Consider the following 6,632-nt stretch of genomic DNA (forward strand, 5'->3'; position numbering starts at 1 on the left):
CTCTCGTTTCCTCTCTGTAAAAAATCAACAAAACATATTTAAAAAAAATAAAAATAAATGTTCCCTAATTTCTTAAGGCAGTGCCCATGTGAAGAGAGAAGTACTTGGAAATAAATTTTAAAAAGTCTTAAGAGAATCATTTAAATATATTTAAATATAATTTTGAAAAAAAATACATTTTAACATACATTTGCAGAAAAATGTGAAAGTATAACAAGTCTATTCAGACTAAACTCCATTCATATCATCAAAATATCAACAGCCCATTCAGTCCCAGTTTGTAGTGGGACTTAGGAATGACTTATAAAGCATATTTTCATGCTCTACTACAGTCACACAACCATTGGTGGTTCAGTGGTCAGGGAACAACAATTGCAGAGAGTCAATTGGGAGTTTCAACCCAGGGCTGCAAACATGTGACCCTTTCTGCCTCTGATTCTTGTGAGTGTATAATTGTGTGTGTGTGTGTCTGTGTGTGTGTGTGTGTGTGTGTGTGTCTGTTTCTTGTCATCTATGCTCTTGGGGTGATCTAATCTGTCATATCTGTGTATTGCTGTACACCTCTTCATGCCTCCACTTTCAGGGACTTCACGTGGATCATTCAAAATTGACCACGATGGAAATGTTTGCTCACTGAAATCAGCCTGTGCTACAAATGAGAGCTCACCTGTGCCCTAGATGGTTGTTAACCATTTACCAGCACACCCTGGATACAGGCCATGGTGGGATCTGAGTCAGGGTCCTCGATGTGGAGGACAGTGATAACAGGTGAGTCTGCAGAAGAAACCACACAAATGTGATCTAAAAAAGTTGTCATTCTGTGGAAGCTAGGCTGACAGAAATTGAGATTCTGGCTAGAAGCAGTTGAGATAAGATCTTAGAAAAGCAAACAAAAGCAAGAAGGTCTAAAGAATTAGGTGGGTGGTGAAACCATAAAAAAGTTATTGAACTAAGTAGATTAGCAGGTTTTATAAGGTGGGAGGCATGGACAGGGAAGAAACATTTAAAGGCAGGGACACCGATTTCCACGTTTACCCTACGTCACTTCAAATAAAACCCTAATTTTTGAAATTATGTATTCCCCCTCTATTCAGAGCTCTTAAATGTAATGTCTGATCTCACACCAAGAAGGAAAGAAGCCAGCCCTGGCTGGGTGGCTCAGTTGGTTGGAGCATCATCCCACATAACAAAAAAGGTTATGTGTTTGATTCCCAGTCAGGATACCTAGTACCTAGGTTACAGGTTCAATGCCTGGGAATGTACCAGAGTCAACTAATGGATGTTTTACTCTCTCATTGATCTCTCTCTCTCTCTCTCCTCCCCCCCCCCTTTCCTCTCTCTCTAAAAGTCAATAAAAGCATATCCTCGGGTGAGGATTAAAAAATAATAATAAAAAGGAAAGAAGCCAGATTAAAACAATTTAAACAAAGGTCTGATTAACATTCTTTAATTCTAGAACAAGTAAGTGTTCATGCTCATACAAACCCCCCACATACAGGTTCCCAGTTGCTCATTCATTGTAGCAGGGCCAATCGTAAGATTCAGATGACCCTAAACTTTGAGCTGTGAACTTAAGCTGCATGATTAAAGAAGCACTGATTCCTCCCTGGTGTGATTCCCTACTATGATGTGTTAGAAACTTGGCTTCAACTGTATCCTGCCCGTTTAGTGGTCATAAGTGGTGAGATATTGTCTCTACCCTGGACACTAGGGTCCGGACCTTATATGATACACCAAACTAGCAGTAGGAATTGCAACATCAGGGTTTACACTTGGGGATGCATCAGTCCTTCATCAAAGGTTGGAGACCAACCCTTGCATTTGACTAGGCTGGCTCATCCTGAGGACTCGGGTATAGCCAGCTACCATGGGACTTGAAGAAGGCCATCACTCTCGGCCACATTTATCCTTGTTTCTCATTGACTTATAGCCTGGCTCCTCCAAGAGATTCAGGGAGTCTCACAGATGAATTCTGATTAGCCTCTATTAGATAGAAAGTTCAAGGATTTTCTTTTAATCAGAAAGGTCCTCTTCTGCCTGTTTCCCAGCCTTCTAGAATGCCTCATTCCCCTAATAGAACAATTATTAGCAAATTAATATCCCTTTTATGAACATCTGGAACAAGAATAAAACATTTCTTTTTTTTATCCCCACTGTTTTTGATGATAAGGGAATCTTGAATACGTTCATAGAGGGGGGAAGATTAAGTGTAAAGTGGAACATTAAATATTGAACAGAGAGAAGGGAAAATTAATTTCCTAAGGAGAGTACAAAGGGGAAATAATGAAAAGCTGAGATGGGGCTCAACTTTGAATAAGGAAAGAGATTCTTCTTATGAAACCGGAAGAAAGGAGGAGAATAATGATGCTGAAGCAGAGAAATGTAAATACGGAGTTTATATGGGCAGCTGATATTACTCGAGCTCCTATTATGTAATTCAAATAAATCTCAGCTGCTTCCTAAATTGTGGGGGAGGGAATGGAGGAGGGGAGAGTAAAGAGTGATTCCCAGAACAGTTCTCCCCAAAATCACCTTCTTTCTAAATCCTCATTCCTGAGCTTTTCATATTTTTTTTAAGCCTCATCGAGGATATTTTTCCCATTGATTTTTAGAGAGAGTGAAAGGGAGGGGGGAGAGGGGTAGAAAGAAGGAGAGAGAGCAAAATATTGATGTGAGAAAGACATATTGACTGACTGACTCCCGCACATGCCCTGACTGGAGCCGGGGATCAAATCTGTAACCTAGGTACATGCCCTTGACTGGGTATCCAACCCAAGACCCTTCAATCCGCAGGCCAGGGCTCTAACCACTGAGAAAACCAGCCACATTGCCTTTCATATCTTGATAGAAGTGAAGGGTTTATAGATTATCTGATCAGTTCTGAATCAGCCCATTTTAAAACTTTTTATTCACAGCTCACATTGGTATCTGCTATTTATCATCTCTTGATGCCTCCACTGAACTTTTTCCCTGTTGCATAAGGGATATGAGACAAGTGCAACCACAATTTCAATTTAGTAAAATAGATGTTCTGTGTGGAGTATGGACATCAGGTTATAGAAACACATTGGGTGGGAGGGGACCCTGCATAATCTTCAATGATCAGAGAAAAGCTGCCATACAGAAATGCCCTTATGACCCAAAGGAATTAGCCAGGAAACAGATGTGGGATCCAGAGTAATAAGAAGAAAGAATGTTCCATTAGAGGGAGGAGAATGTGTAAAGGTCTGGAGGCAGGAGAGTTATTGGAATTGTAGATGGGTCAATAGGACTTGCAAGGTCAGGGAGCTCATTGGAAGCCACACCCCAGAAATCCCTTCAATGCATTCTGAGGTGTTTGGATTTGATGCTGAAAACAGTGGGGAATTTCAGAGGAACTTTAAGTAGAAGAGTGACTGTGATCAATTTTGTGTTTTGAAATCATTCTGACTGGCAGTCTATACAAGGGTGGGAAACAAGACTTGGAGTATTCGTTGTGAGAAGGGATAGAGTGAGAACAGTGGGGAGAAGTGAATATATCCTAGACAATAAGATGGTAGAATTGCCAGACAATATAGCTGATGAAATATGTGGCATGAGAGGAGTTACCAAGGACAACACCCACATGTTTGTTTTGAATAACTGGATTGATGGTCCTGTTTTCAGTGAAACAAGTATTACGGGTTAGATGTCCTCAAACTTCTTGTAAAGTAAAAGAAAGCAGGGAAATTTGGAATGGTTTGGATTTACTTTCATGCATTGGGCATATTGTCTACTTGTGCCAGGCATAAAGACAGGAAAAGTGGAGAAGCTATGAAATAATAGGGGAGAGAAATAGAGGAAGGGGTGGTGGAAGAAAGTGACAACTGGGAATCCCTAAGGCCTAGTCTGGATTAGATAATATGAATGAATAGTGGAAACAAGTGTCCTAATTATGACATTCTTATAGGAACCCTGGGCAATATGGGAGCAGAATTAAAGAGGACACACACATCAATGGTGGATTGAACCCAAGCTGAGGAATATATGGAACAGTGTGGGTAAGTTTATAGTAAAGTACAATATGGGAGGCAACCCCTGGGACTAATATAAGCATCTCTACTATAAAATGCCTTCCCATGAGCACAGGGTGAATAGGGAAGTCAGAAAAGCCAGAAGGGGGCCAATGTGAGAATAAGGAAAGACAAAAAGACTGGAGGCCAAGGGACTGAGAATAAAGGGGTTAGATGAATAGGATGTAGTCATCAGAGAGAATGTCAGCATTCAAGAGAATGGCAGTAGCGAAATCCCAAGTCATAAGGTGGATCCACATGTTGTGCAGCAAGATTGTTGAAAGTGTCATGAATATGGACGTTGACATTCCAAACAATGGGCTCCAAAGGAAGTCTGTGAGCAAGGTAAGAGTCATCCTGGAGGTCAGTAAAGCATGGAAACAAGATGAATAAAGGAAGAGCAAAAAGGTGAAACTGTTAAGAGCGCATGCTCAATTGTGGGAGGAAGAGACAGAATGGGGAATGGAGTGTTGATGAATGTTTTTCTTCCTTTTTTTAATTTGAGAGAGAGAAAGAGAAAGGGAAACATCAATTTGTTATTCCACTTATTTATGCATTCATTGGTTGATTTTTGTATGCACATGTCCTGACTGGGGATCAAACCCTGCAACCCTGGCGTATTAGGGTGGCTCTCTAAACAACTGAGCTATCCCGCCAGGGCCTTTATTAGAATGAAACTGGTATTATTAAGAGAAAACAGGTTTGGGTAGTGATCTTAACAGGAAAACTATACCAGGAAGGAATTAGTTTACAAGCAAATAATATGTTACAATAATAGAAGAGGCTCAATGACAGTTGTTTTCATTCCACTGGTCATTGTGGAAGCATGCAGAAGAGGAAAAGCAGGATGGTTGGGGATGGTCAGGGACACACAGTATAGCAAGGAGCATGCTGGAAGGGACACAGTGAAAATCTGTCCCCTTAGTGGCAATTTTAAGGCATAATTGAGGCTCTTCTGGGTCATTAGTACTTATAGGAACTCCAAAGTCACTTTAAGTTATTCACTAAAATTGAGGGGGGGCGGGCATTATAGCTACTGACCATCTCCATAGTGAATTCTTTGTAGAATTCTTCCCTTTGAAGATTCTGTAGGTGCTTATTCAGCAATGTTAGGCAGAAAATAAAATAAAACAGACAGGGAGCTTATTCTCTACCAGGTGGGGTCTGAACACAGAGAGGGTTTACTGATGAAACAAATCAGTTCAGAAAACTTTAAATGTCCTATTAAGTAAATACCACACATTAAAAACCAGAAATGGATGACTAAGAGGTGGAGAAGATAGGAGGTGTATTTTCAAAAGGTTTCACCCACACCCTGTCTTGTGGCTTTTTACCCTGATGCTGCCACCACACCTATGAGTTTCGATCATTAAGATAATAAAGAGGTAGAATGACTAAAATCTGCTGAATAGTGCATAGTGGGAAACACAGTCCCTCAAAGGCTAAACCTGACAGACAAGATCAGTATTCTGACGATGTTAACTGATATTTTTACAACCTTGTCTACGTGTGTGTGCTGGTGTGTGTTGTTTTATTTTCAGCTGATCTTGGAGAATATTAATCTCATCTCCTTTATTTCACTTACAAAATGTTGATGTTAAAAACAAAGATAAAAATTGGAATACATTGGGACAGGGAATTCAAAGTACACATAGACTTTTTAAAAATTTATTTTTAAATTTTTTCAATTACAGTTTACTTTCAGTATTATTTTGTATTGGTTTCAGGTGTACAGTATAGTGGTTAGACAATCAAAGTGTTCCACCAATATTTTCAATACGCGCCTAGCACCACACAGTTACCCCAATATTATTGGCTATATTCCCTATGCTGTACTTTACATACCCGTGACTATTTTGTAACTACCAATTTGTACTTCTTAATCCCTTCACCTTTTCCACCCAGTCCCCCAACCTCCCTTCCCTCTGGCAATCACCAATTCGGTTGCACAGACTTTTGAAAATCCCTTTTAAGTAAAATTAACGATTAAAGTTTTATCTGCAAAATATAACCTCTACAATATCATACTAGTAGGTACACAAAAACGTGATATGCGTGTAAAAATTAAAAAACTAGCAATTCAAAAACCATCATATCAACTACCATTTAAGAAGTGTTACTAGGTGCTACTAATATCATGTAATTTGGGCATCCATACCAGGTAGAAACCCTCATCCCCATTTCACAGGTGAGCACATCGCACTACTGGCGAGCCAAGCAGCAGTTACCTGCGGTACATCCACTGCCTACAGGTGATGGAGCTGAGCCATCTGACTCCAACGCAACACTGTGCTGATGATGTTTGAAACTTCCCACCTAAAAAGAGTCCCATTTAAAGCAGATTCGCTCCGATTTTTAGGCGTGACCTTGATTTTACCTTCCGAGTCACGGGTAGGGGAGCTGTGAGTGTTGGGGGAGGACCAGTGGAAGAGAACAGGTGGAAACTACGAAGAGGGACGGGAAGAACGAATTAAGGAGCTCTGCTGGGGCGGGGTGTTGAGAGGCCCCAGGAGCGCCAGGCACTGGTGCGCGGCGGAGAAGGGAGAGCGGAGCAGATAAGCCCCGCCAGGTGAGGCTGCACCTGCGCACGTGACCCGCGCG

The sequence above is a fragment of the Myotis brandtii genome, unplaced genomic scaffold, assembly GCF_000412655.1.
Source record: "Myotis brandtii unplaced genomic scaffold, ASM41265v1 scaffold931, whole genome shotgun sequence".
NCBI lineage: Eukaryota > Metazoa > Chordata > Mammalia > Chiroptera > Vespertilionidae > Myotis > Myotis brandtii.